The sequence below is a fragment of the Hyperolius riggenbachi genome, chromosome 6 (genome assembly GCF_040937935.1).
Source record: "Hyperolius riggenbachi isolate aHypRig1 chromosome 6, aHypRig1.pri, whole genome shotgun sequence".
Classification (NCBI taxonomy): Eukaryota; Metazoa; Chordata; class Amphibia; order Anura; family Hyperoliidae; genus Hyperolius; species Hyperolius riggenbachi.
Genome location: NC_090651.1, coordinates 316,105,311 through 316,133,189, shown reverse-complemented (window position 1 = coordinate 316,133,189; position 27,879 = coordinate 316,105,311). Strand labels below are relative to the sequence as shown.

The following is a 27,879-nucleotide window of genomic DNA, read 5'->3' as shown; positions in this document are numbered from 1 at the left end:
CCATTTTGCTAAAGTGGTCGACTACCACCCAAATGACCGACATGCCTTCCGACCTGGGCAATTCCCCCACAAAATCCATGGACAAGTGGGTCCATGGCTCACTCGGGGTGGGCAAAGGCTGTGACCTTCCCACAGGTGCCAGCCGGGAGGGTTTACTCTTAGCACATACCGCACATTCCCTGACATATTCCTTGCAGTCTGTTGCCATAGAAGGCCACCAAGCACACCTGGCAATCAGATCCTGCGTTCTGGAAGCCCCAGGGTGACCAGCATTCTTATGGGTGTGGAACATTTGTAGAACCTGTAGGCGAAATGGCAATGGGATAAACAAAACCCCCTCAGGTTTTCCCTCAGGGACATCCTGCTGAAAGGGACCCAGAACCCTTGCCCAATCTTCCCAGGTCTCTGTGGCTGCTAACACTAACCTCTGCGGGATGATGGACTCAGGAGCGGGGGGCTATGCTGTCTCTTGTTCAAAACATCTGGACAGGGCATCTGCCTTGATGTTTTTGCTGCCTGGAGTGTACGTGATTATAAATCTGAACCTCGTAAAAATAAAGACCAACGGGCCTGATGGGGGCTTAGTCTCTTAGCCCCCTCAATGTATTCCAAATTCTTATGATCAGTGTAAACCGTGATCGTATGTTCTGCCCCTTCTAACCAATGGCGCCATTCTTCAAATGCCAATTTAATGGCCAGAAGTTCCCGGTTGCCTATGTCGTAGTTTCTTTCTGTCGGTGAAAACCTACGGGAAAAATAGGTGCATGGATGTAGTCTGCCCTGCAACCCTGACCGTTGAGACAGCACCGCCCCCACCCCAACCTCCGAGGCATCGACCTCCACAATAAAGGGAAAGGACGTGTCTACATGCCTCAAAATAGGCGCTGAGCAAAACAATTTTTTTAGGTGCGAAAAGGCTGCCACAGCCTCAGGGGACCAGTGGTTGGTATCTGCCCCCTTTATTGTGAGACTGGTAAGGGGGGCAATTATCGTGGAGTACCCCTTTATGAACCTCCTATAGTAGTTCGCAAAACCCAAAAATCTCTGCAGGGCTTTCAACCCCACTGGCTGTGGCCATTCTAAGACAGCTGTGACCTTGGCAGGATCCATTGACAAGCCCGAGGTGGAAATCACATACCCTAGGAACGTGACAGTGGTCACCTCAAAAATACACTTCTCCACCTTGGCATAAAGCATATTTCGTCTCAATTTTTCCAATACAAATTTAACATGGACCCTGTGCTCGGAGAGGTTGTTGGAGTAGATTAGTATATCGTCAAGGTATACCAGCACAAATCTACCCAACACCTCTCTGAATACCTCGTTGATTAACTCCTGGAAGACGGCTGGTGCATTACACAACCCGAAGGGCATCACTAAGTACTCGTAATGCCCGTCGGGTGTGTTGAAGGCCGTCTTCCATTCATCGCCCTTTCTAATGCGGATCAGGTTGTATGCACCCCTTAGATCTAATTTTGAGAAGATCTTAGCGTCTGTGACCTGCGTGAATAAATCGTCTATCAATGGCAATGGATAACGATTCTTTACCGTGATTTTATTCAGGCCACAGTAATCGATGCAAGGTCGGAGACCTCCGTCTTTTTTCTTAACAAAAAAGAAACCGGCCCCCGCAGGCGACCAGGAGGGGCGAATGAACCCTTTGGCGAAATTGTCACGGATGTACTCCTGCATAGCCACTTTTTCTGGACCAGACAAATTATACAGGTGACCCCTCGGGGGCATACAACCGGCACGGAGATCGATGGGGCAATTGAAAGGGCGATGAGGAGGTCATTTATCAGCAGCCTTGGGACAGAATACGTCTGAGAATTTAGAATATTGCTCGGGAACACCCTCCACATGAATCTTGGTCTGACCTAATGTCACTTTCCCTAGACACTGTTGGGAACAGAAGTCTGACCAACTGGTTAATTGTCCTGCAGCCCAATTAATCAGTGGCGAATGGAGCTGCAGCCAAGGCATACCTAGGACAATTGTGGAGGTAGTCATGTGTAAAACAAAGAAACTTAAACCTTCTTTATGCAGTACCCCAATAATGACTTCCACCTCTGGTGTCTGAGATAGCGGACGGTCCCTTTGTAGCGGGGAGTCGCCCACGGCAGTAACCTGGATAGGTGGTTTTACTGGGGTGATTGGAATGCCCAACTTCTCTGCAAACTCTGAACTCATAAAATTAGCCGCGGAGCCTGAATCAACAAAGGCCTCCGTGGCTTTAGATTTGTCCCCCCACATAATCGTACAAGGAAGGAGCAAACGTTTTTCTTTTAGGGGTGTGAGTTGGGCGCCTAGGGTGTCACCCCTTACAACTCCTAGGCGGTAGCGTTTCCCGGCTTATTCTTATTAGGCTTAATGGGACAGTCTCGTACCCTATGCCCCCCTCCACCACAGTACAAACATAACTGTTCCGACATTCTCCGTCTTCTCTCCACTTGTGTCAGTTTAGACCGACCGATCTGCATCGGCTCAGGTGGAGGCAAGACCGGAGACGATGAGACAGAAGGAGATGGAGTTACAAGGGGTTCAGCGGGAGGCGCTGCATATGAAGTCAACCTGACACGATGACTGCCCCTAGTCTGTCTCTGATGGCGTAGCCTAGGGTCGATTCAAATGGCCGATGAGATGGCCTCATCGACTGTCTTGGGCTCGGGTAGACTTAACATTAGGTCGGAGACCTCATCCAACAACCCAGACAGGAAGTAATCCAACAGGGCATAGGTGTCAAACCTGGCCGTAACTGACCACCTACGAAATTCGGCAGCATAATCTTCGACTGGACCCTTGCCTTGCCGTAAGAGCTTAAGCTTCCGCTCAGAGGTCGCAGCAAGGTCTGGGTCGTCGTAGATTACTGCCATGGCTTTAAAGAATTCCTCTACCGAGGTAAGGGCTAAGTCACCGGCGGGCAAATTGTACGCCCAGGTCTGGGAGTCACCAGTTAACAAAGTTTTAATAAAGATGACCCGTTGGATCTCAGTCCCCGAGGATCGGGGTCTCAACTTGAAATAAGATAACACTCTACTCTTAAAAATCCGGAAGTCAGATTTGTGGCCGGAAAATTTTTCAGGTACGGGCATACGGATATCACCACTGAGAGGGGATCGCACCTCATCAACTGACGTCTGGAGGGTTTGTACAGACCCTGATAGGGCATCAATTAAAGCTTTGTGATGGCCCAGTGCTTGATGGATGTTATCCACCGAAGTGGCAAGCACACCCAGAGGGTCAGCGCGTGCGTCCATCGGTCTTTTGGTCTGGCGTTCTGTAACGATCGGTGAAGCACAGAGAGAATCTGATTACCGGTGATCTGCAGTATCACTGGAAATACAGATATATACCAGATTATAAGTGATCTGCAGTATCACCGATAATCCGATATACCAGCTAACCTCTGTTCACCTGAGTAGAGTGTAGTGTTAGGTGCAACTGTAACACTTAGAGGACTAGGCCTCAGTGCAGTAAGGAGTACTGCACGGATTCCTTCCGAAGACCTGAACTCTCCAAGACGGGAGGAGTCAGGCTGAGAGTAGGAAGGATTGTCTGAAAGTGACACTCTGGAGGAAGTGTCACTAACAGGACGGGGAACCGCCTTCAATAGTAAGGTGGGTTCTCGAGGTCGGACAAGCCAGGTCGTAAACACACGGACAGATAAAGTACAGATTCAGAAGGCAGCGGCAGAGTCTAAGGTACAGGCAGAGTTCGGCTACAGGGTATCAGAAATATCGAGGTAGAAAATCAGGAGGCAGAAGCAGAGTCTAAGGACGAGCCGGGGTTCGGCAACAGAGAATCAGAAAGGCAAGGTACAAGATCAGAGTTCAGGAGGATAGTCAGGCAGGCAAAGGGTCATAACAGATAATCACAAACAACTAGTACTTTAAGCTATCAACAGAATCTAGCTAAGTGTAGGATTACAGCTCCAGCTGGTCCCGACACACTTAAGGATCTGACTACAGGTCTGAGTGCTCCCACGTATGTGTTCGCAACGCCAGACAACCAGCAACTGAACAGCCAGCAGTATATATACACAGGTAACTCTCCAGCACCTCCCCAAGTGCTGGACCAATGAGGAGTGGAGCCAGAGTCAGCTGACCAGCCTGGTCAGCTGACTCACTTCTGGCCATCATATCTTCTGCCTCAGTGCGCGCGCGTCACGACTAACGCTGGTGGACTATGAGTCCCAGCCACACCAGCACTGTCCCTGGCGTCCGCCGCGGGAGCGTGCAGTGCGACGGCCTTTCCGCGTTCACCGCTGCTCACGCGGCGTGCGGCGGCTCCTCCATGCGGCGCCGCCATGCTGGATGCGGAAGCAGCCGCCCCGCTCTGAGAGCGAGCGGCTGTGCTTCCGCGTTTCCTCACATGACTGAAGGTAGATCTCATCAGTGGAATGCTGAGAGTCGGGTGAGTATTAGTAACCTCTCATTTACATTCTCATCAGGACTCTGCATAGGGAAAGAGGGAGGGAGGCACTCGGAGAGGAGAGTGAGCCGCCAGACGCCTGTAGGCACATGCCTACAGTGCCTTATGGTAAATCCAGCCCTGCGTATTACATTTGCTATGCAGTTATTTTATCCAACACAATTCAACATATCAGTGTGAAAGTAACCTAAAGCAGGGAACACACTTGCAGGGCCATTTTACCCTGCGATTACCGGATCTGTGTCGGCTTTTGTGTATGCATTTTTCACAAACATTTTTCCCACAATCGTTCCATGATTTCTCTGCATTTCCAATATACTGTATGCGAAAGAGCGCATCCTGCGGGAAAAAGAAGAAAACTGTGCAATTTGACTGTGCAGAATCCATCTAGTGTGTTGTTCCCTCCCTGAAGGTACATAAACATGTGCAACTTAATGCACGACCAACCGACCAACTGCGCGACTCGTTATTTGCACGATCATTATGTACCAACCTGCTGACCAACAACAACCAACTTGTTTAAATATTCTGCGTACACTATACCCCGCATTAAAAGAAAAAACAAGTCGTTTAAACGACTTGTACACACGTGGCCAGCCTGTACGATAGTTGGTCAATAGATCCGCCGGTTGGATCGGACAAACCGCCCGTTATCAGTCATCTGTCGGTTGGAATGATATTTGGGCAGATTGTCTGCACGTGTGTACAAGCCTTAAGATTTTGGACTGCAAAATACCTTCTCCCAGGCAGACAAACATGAATTCTTTACAGTTTTTTTCTTCCATGTTGACCTCTTTCCCATGAGATTGCAGAACATTCCATTAGTATGTAACTTTAGAGACAGAACTCCACCCTGTACAGAAGTTAAAAGGACTTAAAAAGGGCTGCTTTACCTCAGATGAACTTGACAGGGAACAAACATGAGCGTGGCTTAATCCCCACTAGAAAGGCTGTGGTGTAGTCTCATGATATTCAACACCACATCAACATTTTCATATCACTGTAAAAAGAAAAAAGTAAGGCAAAAGATAAAAAGTCATATGATGGACCTGATATACTGAAAAATACATTGAGCTATCAGAGGTTGATTGGAAGATTTTCTCTCTGCTATGCCTAATGTGCAAATCTGTCACAGAGAGGTGCCTTGAATCCGGCTACCGGCATCTAGTTGCACTTTATCTGGCCTGAGGAAGTGGCGAGTTTCCCTTGAAACACGTTGCCTGTGCTTTTTTCACTAGTAAATATCCATTTGTGAAGAAACGCGGAAAAGCCGCCGCTTCTCAGGGTGAGGTGGCTGTTTCCGCGTCCAGCATGGCGTCACAACGCGGAAAAACCACCGCATGGCGCATAGGCAGAGCGGCGGAATCCGCATTGGGAGCGGTGGAATCCGCATTGGGAGCGGCGGAATCCGCATTGGAGGCGGCGGACTTGCCGCATGGCAGTGTTCCTGACAAGGGGGCTGAGCGTTGGGAAGCCGCCGCTGGTGTAGGGAGCGGTGCGGCGGCTCCCACGCTCGGTCCGATGGATACATTGCAAGACAGTACTGGTGTGGCTGGGACTGATGGTCCACCGGGATTCAGAGTGACACGCGCGCGCGCGCAGAGCTTATATAACAGCCAGAAGTTAGTCAGCTGACCAGGCTGGTCAGCTGACATTTTCTACAACTCTCATTGGTCCAGCAATTAGGGAGGGGCCTGGAGAGTGTCTGTGTATATATACTTCTGGCTGTTCAGTTGCTGGTTGTCTGGCGTTCCGATCACTACGTGGTAGCACGCAGACCTGAGTCAGATCCGAAAGTGTGCCGGGACCAGCTGGAGCTGTAATCCTACACTTAGCTAAAGATTGTTGATAGTTTAAAGTACTAGTTTGATTGTGATTATCTGTTATGACCTTCTGCCTGTCTGACCATTCTCCTGAACTCTGATCCTGTACTTTGCCTTTCTGATACTCTGTTGCCGAACCCCGGCTCGTCCTTAGACTCTGCATCTGCCTTCCGATTTTGTACCTCGATATTTCTGATACCCTGTTGCCGAACCCTGCCTGTACTTTAGACTCCGCCTTTGCCTTCTGATTCTGTACCTTGTCTGTCCGTGTGGTTACGACCTGATCTGTCCGACCTCGAGAACCGACCTTACTGTTAGAGGCGGTTCCCAGTCCTGATAGTGACACTTCCTCTTGAGTGTCACTCTCGTTCTGACATTCCTTCTCTCAGCCTGACTCCTCCCTCTGGGAGAGTCCAGAAGGAATTGTGCAGTACTCCTTACTGTGCTGAGGCACAGTCCTCTTAATATTACTGTTTGCACCAAACACTCTACTCAGGTGTCCAGAGGTTAGCTTGTATATCTGATTATCGGTGATACTGCAGATCATCAATAATCGGGTATATATCTGTATTGCCAGTGATACTGCAGATCACCGGTAATCAGATCCTCTCTGTGTTACACCGATCGTTACAGAACGCCAGACCAAAAAACAGATGGACGCACGCACTGACCCTCTGGGTGTGCTTGCCACTTCGGTGGATAACATCCATCAAGCACTGGGCCAGCACAAAGCATTAATTGATGCCCTATCAGGCTCTGTGCGAACCCTCCAGACGTCAGTTGATGAGGTGCGATCCCCTCCTAGTGATGACATACGTATGCCCGTACCTGATAAATTTTCCGGCCACAAGTCTGACTTCCGGAATTTTAAGAGTAGAGTGTTATCATATTTCGAGTTGAGACCCCGATCCTCGGGGACTGATGCCTAACGGGTCATATTTATTAAAACCTTGCTATCTGGTGACTCCCAGACCTGGGCGTACAATTTGCCTGCCGGTGACTTAGCCCTTACCTCTGTGGAGGAGTTCTTGAAAGCAGTGGTGCTCACCGCCAGGTCGTGATCACGCTTACGCGTGGATTCACGACCATTTTGACGCATTCCGCCTCGGACACGCTAAGCCATGAATAGATTTTCAACCACGAAAATCTGCTTCGGCTTCGCGTGAATGCGGACAGAAATCCGCATTCACGCTCGTGAACCCGGCGCTGAAGTCGTGGTTAGCGGAAATGCGTCAAACTATGCGAAAGTGACACATTGCAGGCCAATCAGAGGGCCCCAGCCAGGCCCTAGCAACCAATCACAGGAGGGGAGCTATGCCCTCCCCTCCTGAATATAAAGCGGAGGCCATGATGGAAAAGCTCTGTCCTTGCTAGACTGTGGTGCTGAGAGGATTATCTCCAGGCCATTGTTGTTTAAGCAAGTGCATTTATTGTGTTAAAAACAAAGCGGTTTTTTTGCTAACACTGCTCTTATACTGTACACAGTTAGCTAGTCAGTGAGTGATTGCTGTAGTTAGTTGTAGTCAGTGTAGTGTAGTGGGAGTGTGGGAGTCTAGTGATTATTTAACTGTGTGTAGTGCAGGCAGGTTCAGTGCTGCAGTGTAGTCAGTGTAGTGGGAGTGGGGATTATCTGTGTGTAGTGCAGGCAGCCAGGTTAGTGCAGCTGCAGTGTTCACTTGTATATTCCAGTGACAGTTATACACTTGTACTATTTGCAGGCAGCCAGTCACACCGCCGGCGCCGCCACTCTCTGCCAGCGCAGTTCATTCATTCTGTCAGTGACCTTGTGCCGTGCCCAGTGCCCACTGCTCGCTTGCTGGCATATAAGCATCTCATTACACAGTGTGACATCCTTGTGTGCCCACTGCATCCTTTAGTGACCTAGTTGTATATCCAGTGCCCACTGCTGTGCCCACTGCATACTTCAGTGACCTTGTACTGTGCCCACTGCATCCTTCAGTGACCTAGTTGTATATCCAGTGCCCACTGCTGTGCCCACTGCCCTTGTACTGTGCCCACTGCATCCTTCAGTGACCTAGTTGTATATCCAGTGCCCACTGCTGTGCCCACTGCATCCTTCAGTGTCCTTGTACTGTGCCCACTGCATCCTTCAGTGACCTAGTTGTATATCCAGTGCCCACTGCATCCTTCAGTGACCTAGTTGTATATCCAGTGCCCACTGCTGTGCCCACTGCATCCTTCAGTGACCTTGTACTGTGCCCACTGCATCCTTCAGTGACCTAGTTGTATATCCAGTGCCCACTGCTGTGCCCACTGCATCCTTCAGTGACCTTGTACTGTGCCCACTGCATCATTCAGTGACCTAGTTGTATATCCAGTGCCCACTGCTGTGCCCACTGCATCCTTCAGTGACCTTGTACTGTGCCCACTGCATCCTTCAGTGACCTAGTTGTATATCCAGTGCCCACTGCTGTGCCCACTACATCCTTCAGTGACCTTGTACTGTGCCCACTGCATCCTTCAGTGCCGTTGTACTGTGCCTGGTGCATCCTTCAGTGACCTTGTACTGTGCCCACTGCATCCAGTGATTCATTACTAGCAACATGTCTGGCAGGGTTTCGCGCCAATGCACTCTGTCTGCGTTATCACTGCCCGGGTCACCGGGTGCATTTAATTTTTTGGCCAGCACTATGACGCTGTGCTGCTACTACTACCACCAGTATGTTGCCATGGTCCTTCTGTGCTGCTGAACTGACCGCCCGCATTGTCCTCCTCCTCCTGACTCAGTCGCTTCCACCAATGTACTCTGTCTGCGTTCACACTGCCCGGGTCACCGGGTGCATTTAATTTTTTGGCCAGCACTATGACGCTGTGCTGCTACTACTACTACCAGTATGTTGCTGTGGTCCTTCTGTGCTGCTGAACTGACCGCCCGCATAGTCCTTCTCCTGACTCAGTCGCTACCACCACTGTCCTCTGCGTTCACACTGCCCGTGTCCACTGACAACTCTGCAGCGATGTCATTGCTAATTGCTGCAAAAAAAAAAAAAAAAAAAAATTACAAAAACCTCTCTGGGGCCTTTTTGGCGTCAGTCACTCATCCTCCTCCAGCGGTACCTTCGCCGCCAAGTGCCATTGGAACTCGCCTTCACCTCTTTGATTGCTTAACGCGTATATCCCTTTTTAAAACCACTTATTACCAATTAATAGCCCCATTTAAAGTGTTGATTTCACTTTAAAATCCATTTTCTCTAGAAAAAAAAAATTTGGGGGTATTTTTTATGTTGAAGTTATGTTGCCCCTTATCACCTCGATAATCCATGCAATTTGGGGGATTGTAGCATGTATGGGGGCTTTGTTATTAACGTTAAAAGAAAATCCGCCTCCGGGCGGGAATCCACGCGTGATTACGCCATTCACTGCAGAAAATCCGCGTGGTTGCGTGGACGCGGACGAAAATCCGCATGCGGCGGGGCCGAATGCGGATTTTGTTTTGCAACCACGCGGATTGCCGAATTCGTGGATGAGGCACATCCGAGCATCCCTGCTTGAAAGCCATGGCAGTAATTTACGACGATCCGGACCTTGCCTCGACTTCTGAGCGGAAGCTCAAGCTTTTGCGTCAAGGCAAAGGTCCGGTCGAAGATTATGCGGCTGAATTTAGAAGGTGGTCAGTTACAGCTAGGTGGGACACCTATGCCCTGTTGGACTGCTTTTTGTCAGGCCTATCTGATGAGGTCTCTGATCTAATGTTGAGTCAGCCCGAGCCCAGAACCATTGATGAGGCCATTTCATCGGCCATTCGCATTGACCGCAGGCTGCGCTACCAAAAGCAGACCAGGGGTAGTTCCCGTGTCAGAGTGGTGTCTTACGCCACAGCTCCAGTGACTCCACCTCCTACTCCGGTCTTGCCTCCACCCGAGCCGATGCAGATTGGTCGGTCAAAACTGACCCAGGTGGAGCGAAGACGGAGAATGACCGAACAGCTGTGTCTGTACTGCGCTGAAGGGGGGCATATAGTACAGAACTGCCCAAATAAGCTGGGGAAACGCTACCGCTTAGGAGTGGTAGGGGGTAACACCCTGGGCGTCCGACTTTTACCCCTAGAAGAAAAACGATTGCTTCTTCCCTGTACCGTTACGTGGGAAGATAAGACTGAGGTCACGGAAGCCTTTATCGATTCAGGCTCCGCGGCAAATTTTATGGATTTTGAGTTTGCTAAGAGATTGTGTATTCCCCTCACACCAGTACAACCACCCATCCAGGTTACGGCAGTGGATGACTCTCCTCTGCAAGGGAATCACCCACTGTCTCAGACACCAGAGGTGGGGGTCACCATAGGGGTACTGCACTGGGAAAAGTTACAGTTCTTTGTGTTGCATATGACAACCTCCACCATTATACTCGGCATGCCGTGGTTGCACCTACATTCTTCACACATTGATTGGGCCACCGGCCAACTAATTTCTTGGTCAGCACACTGCTTTCAGAAATGTTTAGGGAAGGTGACATTGGGCCAAACCAGGGTTCATGTACAGGGGGTACCTGAGCAATATTTGGAATATTCTGATGTATTCTGTCCCAAGGCAGCAGACAAATTACCCCTACATCGCTCTTTCGATTTCCCCATTGATATCCGTTCAGGTTGTATGCCCCCTCGGGGTCATTTGTACAATTTATCTGGGCCAGAAAAGTTGGCTATGCAAGAATATATCCATGAGAATTTGGCCAAGGGCTTCATTTGCCCGTCCCAATCGCCTGCTGGAGCAGGTTTCTTCTTTGTTAAAAAGAAAGACGGGGGCCTGCGGCCCTGTATTGATTACCGGGGACTAAATAAAATCACGGTGAAGAATCGCTAACTGTTGCCCCTGATAGACGATTTATTTACGCAGGTCACCGACGCTAAGATCTTCTCAAAGCTGGATTTGTGGGGCGCGTACAACCTGGTACGCATAAGAAAGGGCGATGAGTGGAAAACGGCCTTTAACATGCCAGACGGGCATTACGAGTACCTGGTGATGCCCTTTGGATTATGTAATGCCCCGGCCGTTTTCCAGGAACTCATCAACGAGGTCTTCAGAGAGGTGTTGGGGAGATTTGTTCTAGTCTATCTAGACGATATACTTGTTTTCTCCAACAACCTCTCTGAGCACAGAACACATGTAAAATTTGTATTAAACAAACTAAGGCAAAACTCACTTTACGCTAAACTTGAGAAGTGTATTTTTGAAGTAACATCTGTCGCCTTTCTGGGGTAAATAATTTCCACCACGTGCCTGTCTATGGACCCCGCCAAAGTCTCCGCTGTTTTGGAATGGCCTCAGCCGGTTGGGTTGAAGTCTTTACAGCGGTTTTTAGGCTTTGCGAATTATTATAGAAGGTTCATAAAGGGGTATTCCACGGTCATTGCACCCCTCACCTGTCTTACGAAAAAAGGGGCAGATACCACCCACTGGTCTCCTGAAGCATTAAGTGCTTTCTCCACTTTAAAAGATTTGTTTTGTTCCGCACCCATCCTGAGACATGTAGGCACCTCTTATCCTTTTATTGTTGAGGTAGATGCCTCGGAGGTTGGGGTAGGGGCTGAGCTGTCTCAGCGGTAAGGGTTGCAGGGAAGGCTACACCCTTGTGCTTATTTCTCTCGTAGGTTCTCTCCGGCAGAGAGAAACTACGATATAGGCAACAGAGAGCTCCTTGCCATTAAACTTGCTTTTGAGGAGTGGCGTCACTGGCTGGAAGGAGCAGAACATACGATTACTGTATACACGGATCACAAGAATTTAGAATACATCGAGGGGGCTAAGAGATTAAGTCCCCGTCAGGCTCGATGGTCTTTATTTTTTTCGAGGTTCAGGTTCGTAATTACGTATACCCCGGGTAGCAAGAACATTAAGGCAGATGCCCTGTCCAGATGCTTTGAGTTGGAGACAGCACAGCCCTCTGCCCCAGAGACCATTATCCCACAGAATTTGGTGCTAGCAGTAACGGAGACTTGGGAAGACTGGACAGCGACCTTGAGTCCTTTTCAGCAGGATGTCCCTGAGGGGAAGCCTGAGGGGGTTTTATTTGTGCCTCTGCCATTCCGTCTCCGGGTGCTTCAGATGTTCCATTCACACAAGAATGCGGGACATCCTGGGGCATCTAGAACACAGGATCTTGTGGCCAGGTGTGCTTGGTGGCCTTCTCTGGCAGCTGACTGCAAAGAATTTGTTAAGGAATGTGCGGTATGTGCTAAAAGCAAACCCTCCCGGCTGGCACCTGTAGGTACGTTGCAGCCTTTACCCACCCCGAGTGAGCCATGGACCCACTTATCCATGGATTTTGTGGGTGAGCTTCCCAGGTCAGAGGGCTTGTCGGTCCTTTGGGTGGTAGTCGACCGCTTCAGCAAGATGGCCCATTTTGTGCCCTTGAAAGGACTCCCCTCGGCCCAGGAATTGGCCGACTTGTTTATCAAACACGTGTTCCGGCTGCACGGCATTCCGGAAAACATAGTGTCCGATCGAGGAGTCCAATTCGTGTCTAGATTCTGGAGGGCATTCTGCCACCAAATGGGCATGAAGCTGTCGTTTTCATCGGGCTACCACCCACAGACCAATGGTCAGACGGAGAGGGTCAACCAGTCATTAGAGCAGTTTTTGAGATGCTACGTTGCAGAGGCGCAGAATGACTGGGTTAAATTTCTGCCCTTTGCAGAATTTGCACAAAATAATTTGAAAAGTTCTTCCACCGGATTTTCTCCGTTCCAGGTAGTGTCTGGAAGATTACCCAAATTTTCACCATTACCAGTGGCCCCCACTCCGTTTCCAGCTCTGGAGGCCTGGCAAAGGTCTTTTAAAGACATTTGGCGGATGGTGAGAGACAGTTTGGAAAAGGCGTTTCTGAGTCAGAAGGGTCAAGCTGACAAGAAACGGTCTTTGGAGTGGAGATTCCAACCAGGAGACTTGGTTTGGGTATCCACACGTCACTTGACCCTGAAACAGCCCTCAGACAAGTTGGGTCCCAGGTTTGTCGGTCCTTTCCCGATAGCCAGAAAGATCAACAACGTCACTTATGCTGTGGATCTTCCGGCCAGCATGCGGGGCGTAAGATCTTTCCACGTGTCCCTGCTTAAACCTGCAGTCCATGTGGGTCCCACTCCTCCTCCTCCTGTGATGGTGGATGAGAAACCTGAGTATGAGGTAGAGAAAATATTAGACTCACGCATGGTCCAGAATTCGGTACAATATCTGGTGCATTGGAGAGGGTATGGCATTGAGGAGAGACAATGGGTACCGGGGACTCGCATGCATGCGGACGAGTTAAGGAAGGAGTTTCATGCCTTACATCCCGAGAAACCTGGGAGGAGTTGTCCGGAATCCACTCCTCAGGGGGGGGGGGGTACTGTGAAGAAATGCGGAAAAGCTGCTGCTTCTCAGGGTGAGGCGGCTGTTTCCGCGTCCAGCATGGCGTCACAACGCGGAAAAACCACCGCATGCCGCATAGGCAGAGTGGCGGAATCCGCATTGGGAGCGGCGGAATCCGCATTGGGAGCGGCGGAATCCGCATTGGAGGCGGCGGACTTGCCGCATGGCAGTGTCCCTGACAAGGGGGCTGAGCGTGGGGAAGCCGCCGCTGGTGTAGGGAGCGGTGCGGCGGCTCCCACGCTCGGTCCGATGGATACATTGCAAGACAGTACTGGTGTGGCTGGGACTGATGGTCCACCGGGATTCAGAGTGACACGCGCGCGAGCGCAGAGCTTATATAACAGCCAGAAGTTAGTCAGCTGACCAGGCTGGTCAGTTGACATTTTCTACAACTCTCATTGATCCAGCAATTAGGGAGGGGCCTGGAGAGTGTCTGTGTATATATACTGCTGGCTGTTCAGTTGCTGGTTGTCTGGCGTTGCGATCACTACGTGGTAGCACGCAGACCTGAATCAGATCCGAAAGTGTGCCGGGACCAGCTGGAGCTGTAATCCTACACTTAGCTAGAGATTGTTGATAGTTTAAAGTACTAGTTTGATTGTGATTATCTGTTATGACCTTCTGCCTGCCTGACCATTCTCCTGAACTCTGATCCTGTACTTTGCCTTTCTGATACTCTGTTGCCGAACCCCGGCTCGTCCTTAGACTCTGCATCTGCCTTCCGATTTTGTACCTCGATATTTCTGATACCCTGTTGCCGAACCCTGCCTGTACTTTAGACTCCTCCCTTTGCCTTCTGATTCTGTACCTTGTCTGTCCGTGTGGTTACGACCTGATCTGTCCGACCTCGAGAACCGACCTTACTGTTAGAGGCGGTTCCCAGTCCTGATAGTGACACTTCCTCTTGAGTGTCACTCTCGTTCTGACATTCTTTCTCTCAGCCTGACTCCTCCCTCCGGGAGAGTCCAGAAGGAATTGTGCAGTACTCCTTACTGCGCTGAGGCACAGTCCTCTCAATATTACTGTTTGCACCAAACACTCTACTCAGGTGTCCAGAGGTTAGCTTGTATATCTGATTATCGGTGATACTGCAGATCATCAATAATCGGGTATATATCTGTATTGCCAGTGATACTGCAGATCACCAGTAATCAGATCCTCTCTGTGTTACACCGATCGTTACACCATTTCTATATGGGTGTGTCATCATTGAGGTAAGCCACCTCATTTATCTAAATTTCAATTGCTTTTAATGCATTTTATTCACCTTGGGCGCCTCTTTACCCCTTTCTACCAAATCTGTCACTTGTTCTCTTGAGTTAAAGTTCTTATGTACAAGAAACATTATATGCCTGTTAATTGCTGTAACTTTGCACCTTCATTAAAAACATTGAAAAAAAGATACTAGATGCTGATTAATTAGCCAGTAGCTGTGTTAATCAGTTAAGGTGCTCATTAATGATTCAATCCTTATACAATATTACCAGTTCTACAACATCTCACAAAAGTGAATACATCTCTCACGTTTGAAAATATTTTATGATATCTTTTCATGGGACAAAGCTGAAGATATGACACTTTAATACAATGTAACATAGTCAGTGTACAGCTTGTATCAGTGTCAATTTGCTGCCCCATCAAATCAACTCAACACACAGTCATTAATGTCTAAAGCACTGACAAGAAATGTGAGTATGCCCCTAAGTGAATGTCAGAATTAAAACATACTTGTTGTTAACTTGTTAAAATAACTAAAATGAGAAAAGAGAAGGCAACTTACCTCAAAAGCGATGACTTCATATAGCAAATGACACTTCAATATACACTGGCAACGCATTTTGTGGCTCTAAGCTCACTTCTTCAGGTCAGATAAAGTGCCATTCAATAGATTCAGCCCCCCCAAAAAAGCCAAGCAATAATCTTATCAATCATGATAATACCAAATTACATATACCGTACAAGTATCTATACATTTGGTTCGTAATTGTAAAGATCAATAAATAAATAATAATAGCAGCAACAGAAGTATAAGAATATAGTATATACAGGTAGTCCTCGGTTAACGAACGAGATAGGGACTGTCGGCTCGTTCTTAACCTGAATCTGTCCTTAAGTCAGGACAGCCCCCTTTGCCCCCGTTTTTAATGCAGAGTAAGCGCAGTGGAAGGTAGATAGGGGACATGAGGGCGTACCTAGAGTATTTGACACCCGGTGCTGGGTATTATAAGACACCCCCCCCCCCCAAAAAAAAGGAGCAAGTGCGGCAAACTACGCGTGCCACGACAGGTAATGCCAGGTATAGGTGCTCCCAGCAATAATAAAGTTTGCCCCCAGTATAGGTAGCTATTATAGTTGCCCCCACCCCAGTATAGGTAGTATAGTTGCCCCAGTATAGTTAATTATAGTTGCCCCCAGTATAGGTAATATAGTTTCCCCCAGTGTAGCTAGTATAGTTGCCCCCAGTGTAGGTAGTATAGTTGCCCCCAGTGTAGCCAGCATAGTTTCCCCCAGTGTAGTTACCCCCAGTGTAGACAGCACAGTTACCTCCAGTGTAGCCAGCATAGTTGTCCCCAGTGTAGCCAGCATAGTTGCCCCCAGCGTAGTTACCCCCAGTCACTGTAGCCAGCATAGTTGCCCCCAGTGTGGCCAGCGTAGTTGTCCCCAGTGTGGCCAGAGTAGTTGCCCCCAGTTTAGCCAGCGTAGTTGCCCCCAGTGTGGCCAGCGTAGTTGCCCCCAGTGTGGCCAGAGTAGCTGCCCCCAGTGTGGCCAGAGTAGTTGCCCTCAGTTTAGCCAGCATAGTTGCCGCCAGTTTAGCCAGCATAGTTGCCCCCAGTTTAGCCAGCGTAGTTGCCCCCAGTGTGGCCAGCGTAGTTGCCCCCAGTGTGGCCAGAGTAGTTGCCCCCAGTTTAGCCAGCGTAGTTGCCCCCAGTGTGGCCAGAGTAGCTGCCCCCAATGTGGCTATAGTTGCCCCCAGTTTAGCCAGCGTAGTTGCCCCCAGTTTAGCCAGCGTAGTTGCCCCCAGTGTGGCCAGCGTAGTTGCCCCCAGTGTGGCCAGCGTAGTTGCCCCCAGTGTGGCCTGTGTAGTTGCTCCCAGTGTGGCCAGCGTAGTTGCCCCAAGTGTGGCCAGAGTAGCTGCCTCCAGTGTAGCTGCCCCCAGTGTGGCCAGAGTAGCTGCCCCCAGTGTAGCTGCCCCCCAGTGTGGCCAGAGTAGTTGCCCCCAGTGTAGTTGCTCCAGGAGGAAAAGAAGCACTAGAAGGAGGGGCGAGGAGGCAGCGGTGGGGAGGGGGGCCAAAACCCCCCCACTTCCTCACCTGGGACCTCTCCTTCTGCTAGCTTCCCCTCCAGAATAGCGGCGGCAAAGAGGCGAGGTGGACTGAGGATTACTCACCTAATTTCCGCGTTCCAATCGCTGGAGCGGAGCGTCCCCATCATCACAGGTCTCCGCCTTCAATGCCGCCCACTGTGCTTCCGCTAATCAGGAAGCACAGTGGGCGGCATTGAAGGCGGAGAGCTGTGACGATGAGGACGCTGTGCTCCAGCGCTTGGAACGCGGAAGTTAGGTGAGTAATCCTCCGCCCGCCCGCCTGGCCTCTTTGCCGCCGCTATTCGGGAGGGAAAGCTAGCAGAAGGAGGGGTCCCTGGTGAGGGAGTGGGGGGTTCTGGCCCCCCTCCCCGCCGCTGCCTCCACGCCCCTCCTTCTAGCGCTTCTTTTCCTCCTTGTTCTGCTGCTCCAGGGGCCAGGGAGGCTTGGCGACACCCACTTGCCTATCAGTCACCCGGTGCACCACGCCCCCCTGCGCCCAACGATAGGAACGCCACTGGGGACATCTCACCTGATCCTCGGCGGTAGAAGGTCCCATCGTGCTGCCCGGAAGCTACACGGCCCGTCCTCTCGCTCCATCCACTGTCCTCCCGGTGGCTTCACATGCGTCGCATAATGACGCATCAGGAGGCGCCGCCACTAGGGGGCTTCTCCTGATTGCGTCATTATGCAACGCATGAGAAGTCGCCGGGAGGACAGTGGACGGAGCGAGAGGACGGGCCGCGCAGCTTCCGGGCAGCACGATGGGACCTTCTACCGCCGAGGATCAGGTGAGATGTCCCCTATCTACCTTTTGTTGTACTTACTCTGCATTAAAAACGGCGCAGAAGAGGTAGTCCCCGGCGGCGTGACGTCATCGCGGCAGGTCGACGGGCGTTCATATCGGCGGGTCGTTCGTAAGTCGGGCGTTCGTAAACTGGGGTTTACCTGTACTCGAATATAAGCTGACCTTGTGTATAGGTTGACTCCAATATTTGACCCTGTTAAGCTAGATTTTTATATTGACTCAAGTATAAGTCTACCCAGAAAAGTTAATGGCTGCACTTGGGGACCAGGAAGAATTAACAGCTGCGCTGCATACAGTATTGCAGCCATTAACCCCTCCTGTCACTTAAAGCGGTATAAAACTCTGACATAATATTCAATAAAAACGTGTTTTCCTACTTTTTATATGCCATACGGTTATCATATTTGCTTTTGCGCATAAGTATTATTATTAATTTAGAAATTATACATTCCCAAAGTACACTCTTTTGCTCTGACAGCTGACTTTGCATTTTATTTATAACTGCTTTATTCATGTTCTAACTTAAGCAGAAATGCTTTCTGATCGTCTGACTGTTTTCAGGAGGGCCTGCATATCAGAGAAGTGTTTGTTTACATTTCTCCCTTGATACAATTAAATACAAGATAACATTATCTCTAGTTCGGATGCGTCCAGCTTCGCTGGCACAGAGCTTCTACTGTAAATCCTGTGTGTAACCCTTTGAATGCTGTACTAGTAAAAAAAATGCTGGTTGTATATAATATGCTGTAAATAATCTATTAGAGCAAAGACGAAATGCTGGGTTTCATTCCGCTTTAAGCCAGCCAATAACTCCTCCAGGCCCCCAAGTGCTGCAATTATTCACCCAACCCCCACCTTCCCCTTCCTGCAACCCAGTATTTTTCCCTGCCCCTTTCCATGCTAATTGTTTTGGTCAGGACTTTCAGACCTGTTTATCTTGGCATTTCCCTTATCAAGAAAGTTTCACTTACCCCTGAGTACATTGCTGCAAATAGTAATATCACTAATAGTACACACATTATGCAGTGTACTCAGTGTTGCCTGTGACTCATGTTTAAGTCTACCCTGATAGGTTATTTAGTGAGTCAGACCTACATTTCTAGACTTATAGTCGAATATATACGGTATGTGAGTATAAAATCCAGGTAAAAGTTCAATGCTTATTTATGTACACGCCTGAACGCCCATATATGTATATCTGTACGCATACATTTTTCCATAAGCATAAAATTGAGAATTCAAATTAATTAAATCGATAGATAGTATCCAGTTCCTCTGTGAAGTTTTATGTGTAGTAGATGGTTGTGATATACAGGAGCAGATAAGTACACTGTAAAGACTTGTCTAAGACAAGTGCATATATAATGAATGAACTTGTACCTGGATTTTATACATAGATATACTTTAGTCTTATATTCTTATACTTCTATTGTTGTTATTATTTATTTATTGTTCTTTACAATTACGAACCAGCTGTATATGCGGTTGTATACTGTAAATAATTTGGCAGTATTGTGACTGTTAGGGCCCATTTCCACTAGCCACAGCTCTTGGCTGTGAGACACTTCCGGATCTGCGGGTACGCAGACGAATACCAGAAGCAATGCCATGCACGGCTATAGGATTCGCTGCCTCCTGCACGAAAACTGATGGCAATGTCGGCCGAATCGCTAGGGCAAGTGATTCGGCCGGCTGCGCCATTGTTTCCTATGGCAGAGTTTCCCCATGTGATTTGCCTGCGGGAAAACTCTGCGGATTCGGACCAGTTACCTCGCTAGTGGAAACGGGCCCTTAAGATTATCGATGAAACAGTAGGTCGGTTTTCTCCGATACTCATTGTCACGGACGGTTGCGGGGACGCAGGCGCGTCCTGGCACCGCCCGTGAAGTAAAGAACGATCGCACTCGATTCCTGCATCGATTGCGCTTCAGACAGTATCCCTCAGCTAAGACAGATTCCCCAGCTGTTCCTAAGCTACAGTGACAGCCTGGGGGGAAGCTGTTAATTAGCTGGGACATATTCCCTGTGGAAGGCACAATTTCCCTTTTGGCTCTGGGAGCCAGGTGACACTTAGCTGATCTCATGGAGATGTTAATTAACAAACCAGGAGTCTTTTCAGAGCCAAGGAAGCTAATCCCAGCAGGGGGCAGACTTAGCGGAACCATTCAGCCAGGATAGGGGAACATAGAGTTATGATCTTTATGCATGTTTTAGAAGTACCATACATCGGAGAAATGTGAAAGTTATATCATTCTGCTGGTCCGGAGCTTGTGAGTGTTTTGATATTAAATTTGGGCCCCTAGCCTAACCAGAACGCTGGGAATTCCACCGTTTTGTAACCGGGCATGCAAACATGCCCAAGTTTGATATCATATTAATCGGTAGGTTCTGGGGATCGAGAATATGTAATTATTATCTGTGTGCCGGCCGCGCAGGTCGGCCTAGGGAACCTGTCAGGATTATGGATTTGCTAAAGCCCCTGCCCAGGTGTGATTACCATAGTCCGGCCTAGGGGGCCGACTCTGGAAGCCCGCCTCTGAGCTCATCTCCATTAAAAGTGAATGAGCTGCCTGAGAAGCTCTTCCTCCCTTTACCATCTTCATGACAATCTGCTGCCAGCCAGAGGACATAGGGCTGGTGGCCATTTTGCTGACCCATCCGAACAAAGAACTCTAAGAACTTGAAACCGTTTTGCTTGAACTTGATTGGAAACCAGAACTCTGATTTTTCCCACAAACAGGACATCTTTCCAGGAACTAAGTATTTTTCTCCCTTCTTTTATTTTTCATACTGGCTATTACTGTTTCAATAATTGTTGATTTTCATAATTGTCTGTATATATTAATTATTTATATTGCGTGAATAAACGACTTTCCCCAAGTCATTCACTGTTTCGCTACCCTGCTTATCAGCACACACAGAAATGATCCCGGGTCTCTGAAGATACGCTACTGTTTGTTTGTTGTTGGCTAGACAGAATATCGTGTGTTTAACCGTTTTATTCGCAGGATTAGTCAGTCAGTTAGTGGGCCCCACGGTCCCATAGTAACCGCGGTGGTGGCAGTTTACTCTGAACCAGTAGGTGACGTTGTAATTACCCGTGTCTCACAGGCTCCCTTCTGAGTTGTCTGCGGCTAATTCTTAACGGTTCCTGCGCATTGACTGCGACCAGAGTTCGCACGATCTGTGCGCTGGCACCGTTTAGAAGGCTAAGTGCGGTCAGCCACAAGGGCTCCTGTGACAGTGTTAGGCAGCGGTTGGATCTGTGTTGTGCTGAAAGTATCTGCGATAGCGCTAGCGCTATCGAGAAACGAACTAATTCGTTGGTGTAGCTGGAAGGCAATATATTTTTTATATATACAGAGAGACTGTGTAGCCAGTACCCCTTCCCCAAAGTTTTATTTTATTTGGCATGGAAATGTCCGGGAACTACCAGAACATGTGCCTAGCAGACCTGGAAAATCTTTGCGAAGAGAGGGGCATTGGCATCCTCCGCAAGACAAAACGGGACCTGATAGCAGACTTGTCCAGATGGGATGCCCAGCAACTGCGGGAGCCGGGAGTGTCCGCTGAGGTGGATACCAGCCCATCTGACAATCAAGGGGAACCAGAGGCTGAAGATCTTAGGCGTACAGAGGTTGAGCATCCTGCGGGCCCTGTTGCAACAGTTACGCCAGAGACTGTCAGTGTGGACCCCAATCCCAGAATTTCTGAAAGTACTCGCCTGGAACCGGCCAGTACTGGACTGTCCGTTTGTACTGATCCGCTAATGCAGCAGGCATTACAAAAGCTGATGGACACTGACCTGGACAAGTACCTGCAGTACATGCGTGAGGAGCGCCAATCTGCGGAACGCAATGCTGCTGCTGCTGCAGAACGCCACGCAGAGAGGGAGGCCGCTGCTGCAGAACGCCACGCGGAGAGGGATGCCGCTGAGCGGGAGCGCCAACGACAGCATGAGCTCAACATGGCAAAGGTTCAACAGGCCAGCCGGAGTTCACCGCCCAGCCTCCCTGCTGAAGGAGCTGCAGCACCCGTAAGTGCAAAATTTAAATTTGCTAATATTGAAAAAGACACAGACATTGACTTGTTTTTGCGATCTTTTGAAAAAGCATGCCGTCAGTATCGTCTGTCCCAAGACCAGTGGGCCAGACATCTGACACCGTTGCTGCGCTACAAAGCGCTTGATGCCTTCGCAGAATTGCCTGCGGAGAAGGATAATGATTATGCTGCTATAAAAGACGCTATCGTTACTAAGTACCAGCTGACGCCAGAAGCCTATCGGAAAAAGTTCAGGGCCTGGCAGAAAAAGTCTTCTGATTCGTACCGAGATGTGGTCAGCAGCTTGCTCACCACACTCCGCCAGTGGACACTAGGCCTCACCAAAGGGTCTTATGGCGTCCTGGAGGACTTGATAGTCCTGGAACAATTTCTGAACATTTGCCCTGCTGATGTACGACAATTTGTGCTAGAACGCAAGCCGGCTTCAGCAACTGTCGCTGCAGACCTTGCTGAGACTTTTGCAACTACCCGGGTGGCTGATACCCGCAGGACTGTCCCATCCAGCTGGAGAGGAGGTCAGCCCAATACCTCGGCAGACCCTCCTGCCCCTGTGAGCCGACCGCCACAGAGGCCACCCAGCGCAGCTGCTGCACCCAGGCCTGCAGCGCCTGGAGAGGTCACCTGTCACTACTGCCGCCAGCCCGGACACATGAAATTCGACTGTCCGGAGCGGAGACAGACACCACCAGCCCCTGGATCATCTGCATCACCTGCACCTCACCCACAGCAGAGGCAACCCGCCAGCGAACCACAGCCTGGATCATCAGATTTTGTCCTGTTTGCACGCGGACAGGAAATCCGCGACCGAACCGACCAGCAGCAACTTGTTAGAGTGAACGGCAAAGTTGTCACCGGATTTCGAGACACCGGAGCTGACATCACGTTAGTTCACTCACATCTTGTGCCAAAGGAGAGCATCAGCTCCAGCCGATCCCTTGCCCTTACTGGAGTAGAGGGCACCCTTTTCCACATAGCCCACGCCAGAGTGAAGCTGGATTGGGGAGTGGGAGGGGTCCACGAAAGGGTTGTTGGGGTTATGAAGGATCTCCCAGTCCCTGTGTTGCTAGGGACTGATTTGGGCAAGCTTGTGTCCTACTATGAACCTGCCGCGACCGCCTTGTCGCTCACGGAAGGAGACGGACTCTCCACCCACCACCAGGTACTTTATACACTTGGGGGAGCACCAGGGGGAGGTGGGTTGAATGTGCCCAGTTCAAGGGTACCAGGTTCAATAGTGCCTGCTTCAAAGGCACCTGAGTTTGAGGTACAGACCGTCTGTTGTGATGATGCTGTAACTGTACCTGAGTCTCCTGTACAACCTGTCTGTAATGAAAAAATGTCTATACCTGTCAATGTCATTACTGCATGCAATGATGATCTGAGTAATGTCCGTCTGTGCCATTCTGACAGTGTACCTGTGCTAGCAATACCGCGCAGCTGCACTGCTCAGAACCCGAGCTCAGAACAGGTGGAGGGGGTTCCGGCCTCCTCCCCCTCCTCTGACCGCAGGGATGAGACCTTTCAGCCGCTGGCCTCGTGTGACATGAGCCAGTTGGCTGAAACTGACAGCGCCGTATTCTCAGCCGCACTACAAAGTGACCCAAGCCTGGAGGTGCTCATGCAGCAAGCCGCTGAGCCCCTCGCAGACGGGGCCGCTTTCAAGGTGTACTGGGAAGGTGGGAGACTGTACAGTGAGTCTGCACAGGCCCCTACAGGTAGATCCCACGCGAATACCAAATGGCTTGTGGTCCCGAGTGCGTTCAGGGGACATGTGCTGAAATCCGCACATGGTAATCCTCTGACAGGGCACTCAGGGGTCCGCAAGACGCTCGCCGGTATTCGGAACCAGTTTTATTGGCCCCGGATGAACAGGGATGTAGCAAACTACTGCAGGGCATGTGCCGTCTGTCAGGAGCTGGGAAGGTCCAGGGATTCCCGCGGGGTTCCCTTAGGTCCACAGCCACTCAGCAGGGGAACCCTGCGTGGGCTGGCTGTTGACCTAACCAACCCACTGCCCGTTGTCAGCAGTCCCGGCGGGCACCACGTCCGACTGCAGTGGCGCAAACGCCCTGTCCAGAACGGTCCATGTTGGGTCAACCCTGAGGGTAGCAGACCGCGACCGGTCCAGGGGAACCGAGCCACAGGCTCCAATAGGTTTTCCCGCCGTACCGGCAACTCGAGGCCCGTCAGCCAGGTTAGCGGCGCCGCCACACATCTTGCGGATGAGTGGCTGAGCCGCGGACAAGGGGGAGGGCTGTCACGGACGGTTGCGGGGACGCAGGCGCGTCCTGGCACCGCCCGTGAAGTAAAGAACGATCGCACTCGATTCCTGCATCGATTGCGCTTCAGACAGTATCCCTCAGCTAAGACAGATTCCCCAGCTGTTCCTAAGCTACAGTGACAGCCTGGGGGGAAGCTGTTAATTAGCTGGGACATATTCCCTGTGGAAGGCACAATTTCCCTTTTGGCTCTGGGAGCCAGGTGACACTTAGCTGATCTCATGGAGATGTTAATTAACAAACCAGGAGTCTTTTCAGAGCCAAGGAAGCTAATCCCAGCAGGGGGCAGACTTAGCGGAACCATTCAGCCAGGATAGGGGAACATAGAGTTATGATCTTTATGCATGTTTTAGAAGTACCATACATCGGAGAAATGTGAAAGTTATATCATTCTGCTGGTCCGGAGCTTGTGAGTGTTTTGATATTAAATTTGGGCCCCTAGCCTAACCAGAACGCTGGGAATTCCACCGTTTTGTAACCGGGCATGCAAACATGCCCAAGTTTGATATCATATTAATCGGTAGGTTCTGGGGATCGAGAATATGTAATTATTATCTGTGTGCCGGCCGCGCAGGTCGGCCTAGGGAACCTGTCAGGATTATGGATTTGCTAAAGCCCCTGCCCAGGTGTGATTACCATAGTCCGGCCTAGGGGGCCGACTCTGGAAGCCCGCCTCTGAGCTCATCTCCATTAAAAGTGAATGAGCTGCCTGAGAAGCTCTTCCTCCCTTTACCATCTTCATGACAATCTGCTGCCAGCCAGAGGACATAGGGCTGGTGGCCATTTTGCTGACCCATCCGAACAAAGAACTCTAAGAACTTGAAACCGTTTTGCTTGAACTTGATTGGAAACCAGAACTCTGATTTTTCCCACAAACAGGACATCTTTCCAGGAACTAAGTATTTTTCTCCCTTCTTTTATTTTTCATACTGGCTATTACTGTTTCAATAATTGTTGATTTTCATAATTGTCTGTATATATTAATTATTTATATTGCGTGAATAAACGACTTTCCCCAAGTCATTCACTGTTTCGCTACCCTGCTTATCAGCACACACAGAAATGATCCCGGGTCTCTGAAGATACGCTACTGTTTGTTTGTTGTTGGCTAGACAGAATATCGTGTGTTTAACCGTTTTATTCGCAGGATTAGTCAGTCAGTTAGTGGGCCCCACGGTCCCATAGTAACCGCGGTGGTGGCAGTTTACTCTGAACCAGTAGGTGACGTTGTAATTACCCGTGTCTCACAGGCTCCCTTCTGAGTTGTCTGCGGCTAATTCTTAACGGTTCCTGCGCATTGACTGCGACCAGAGTTCGCACGATCTGTGCGCTGGCACCGTTTAGAAGGCTAAGTGCGGTCAGCCACAAGGGCTCCTGTGACACTCATAGATCACCTCAAGGAACTAAAATGATGTTTTGTACACTACATACTGTATATTGTCAGCCTTATAAAAGCCTTTTTTTAAATCTTTTTTTTATGCATATATTTTATGAATCCATTTTTTATAGGCTTAAACATTGTTTGTTTAGCCATTTACTCAGGCTTTGCAGAGAGTCATGACATTAGGAACTGTTTACTTTGTGGTCTACCAACTGCAAGACTGGCACCGCTCCAATCGGTATTGAACACAGCTGCTCATTCATCTTTCTTCTCACTCTTCCTCTGCTGCTCTTCTCTGTCAAGCTCTTCTTTGGCTGCCAATTAACCAGAGGATCCAGATTAAATAATCACCCCCCCCCCCCCCCCCCGTACATCTTCTTACTAGTTTCCAGATACCAACACAATCGCAATCTCAGATCTGCACATGACCTTCTTTTGTCCTCCTCTAGAATTACCTCCTCACATTCACCTATACAACATTTCGCATGTGCCTCACCCCTCCTTTGGAGTTGCCTTCCAAAACACATCCATCACTCACCAACCTTTGAAATCTTGAAGCGCTCCCTCAAAACTCACTTTTTCTCACAAACATATGCTCTGCCTTACTGGCAAAGTTATACTCCTTACTAGATAACCTAAAAACACATGGAGCCATATGCAATTATTTTTTTTTACCTGAGTTTTCTCTTTGGAGATCATTTTTTCATCTTTTATTTAAAATGACTTTTCAGAATTTTGCAATTGAAAAAGTACCAAAAAGTAGGTGAAAAAGTACTATCAAAATTATTTTGAGCATTTTCTTGTCTGTTGGTGGTTTTAATGGGAAGTTATTGACAAAGTTTGAAAATATTACCTAGGAGAAAAAGTGAATGGCATATGGCCCATTGCCTCTAGGTATGAATATTATATACTGCCCCACCTCTTGTTCCCCTCTATTCCTTTAGATTGTAAGCTTGCAAGGGCAGGACTCTCTCACCCTTTTGTGCCTTGGAATGTGTTATACATTTTATTCATCGTGTTGCATTTGTCACTGTAATTACTATGTCTCCCAATTCTGTATTTTGTACCATTGTCTATATTTGGTGTATACCATTGCCTGTTTTATTATGTACCCCATGTTTGTTTCTTACTTTGTACAGCGGCACAGATTTAGTTGGTGCTTTTTTAAACCAGTACTACTAATAATAATAATCATATAGTATGTCTTGTCTAACCTGAGTTATCGTAAATTCTTCTGTTTTAAGAAAGCAAACTTTTGTTTTTCTTAACATCTTAGTAAGGGGGCTTTTAGGACCATTGTAGTCCCTTACACACTCCAATGAGTTCTGGGTCACCATGAGCTTGCTGGTTAGTCTGTACCTCTCAATGTTACAAGCCCTACTCCATAGAGCCAAATTAATCCATGCCATGCACTGATGAGGATCAAACAATCCGAAACAGTCTGTATGCATGTTGGATTATTATGGCTCTGTACAAATTAACAAGCTGACACATCATTGCATTCCAGCGGTTCTGGAGGTGTGTTTAGCTGCTAAGGGTACAATAATTAATTTGCAAATATTTAGCAGTGATGCTCTGGGAGACATCTCAAGCTCACTCCAACCTGAATTATCGCAATTTTTTTCTATTTTAAGAAAGTTTTTTTTTGTCTAATCTATAAATGGCTTTTGATGTATGGAGCTCTTAGCATTATTACTTTTATCTCTCTAGGCACGTTTAAAACATTAGGAAGTGGCGCTGTTGCCCACAAAATGCGTTGTCTGAGAATGTAAAATAAAAGTACGGTATATGTACATAATCTAGGTAAAAGTTAAATGATTATATATGCAGTCTTATGTAAGTCTTTACAGTGTACTTATCGGCTTATCCATATCACAACTATCCTACTACACATAATTCTTCACAGAGGAACTGGTATGGCCCCTATCTATCTATTTAATTAACTTGTACTCTCAATGTTATGCTTATACATGTGTACAGATATACATATTTGTGGGTGTTCAGGCGTGTGCATATATAATCATTGAACTTTTACCCGCATTTTATACACTCTTATACTTGTATTGCTGTTATTATTTAATTATTGGTCTTTGCAATTCTGAACCAGGCGCATAGATATTTGTTTATATAATTTGCCCGTATTGGTATTCTCTCCAATACTCATATACCACCTCTCTCCAATACTCATATACCACCTCTCTCCAATACTCATACACCACCTCTCTCCAATACTCGTACACCACCTCTCTCCAATACTCATACACCACCTCTCTCCAATACTCGTACACCACCTCTCTCCAATACTCATACACCACCTCTCTCCAATACTCATACACCACCTCTCTCCAATACTCATACACCACCTCTCTCCAATACTCATACACCACCTCTCTCCAATACTCATACACCACCTCAAAGAACTAAAATTAT

At 48.8% G+C, this 27,879-nt stretch overlaps 1 pseudogene; it reads right to left on the bottom strand.

Annotated features, from left to right (window-relative positions):
* Positions 1–7,353, bottom strand: part of LOC137522181 (sacsin-like) — a 74,445-nt pseudogene extending 67,092 nt beyond the window's left edge.
* Between the last annotated feature and the right edge of the window lie 20,526 nt (positions 7,354–27,879).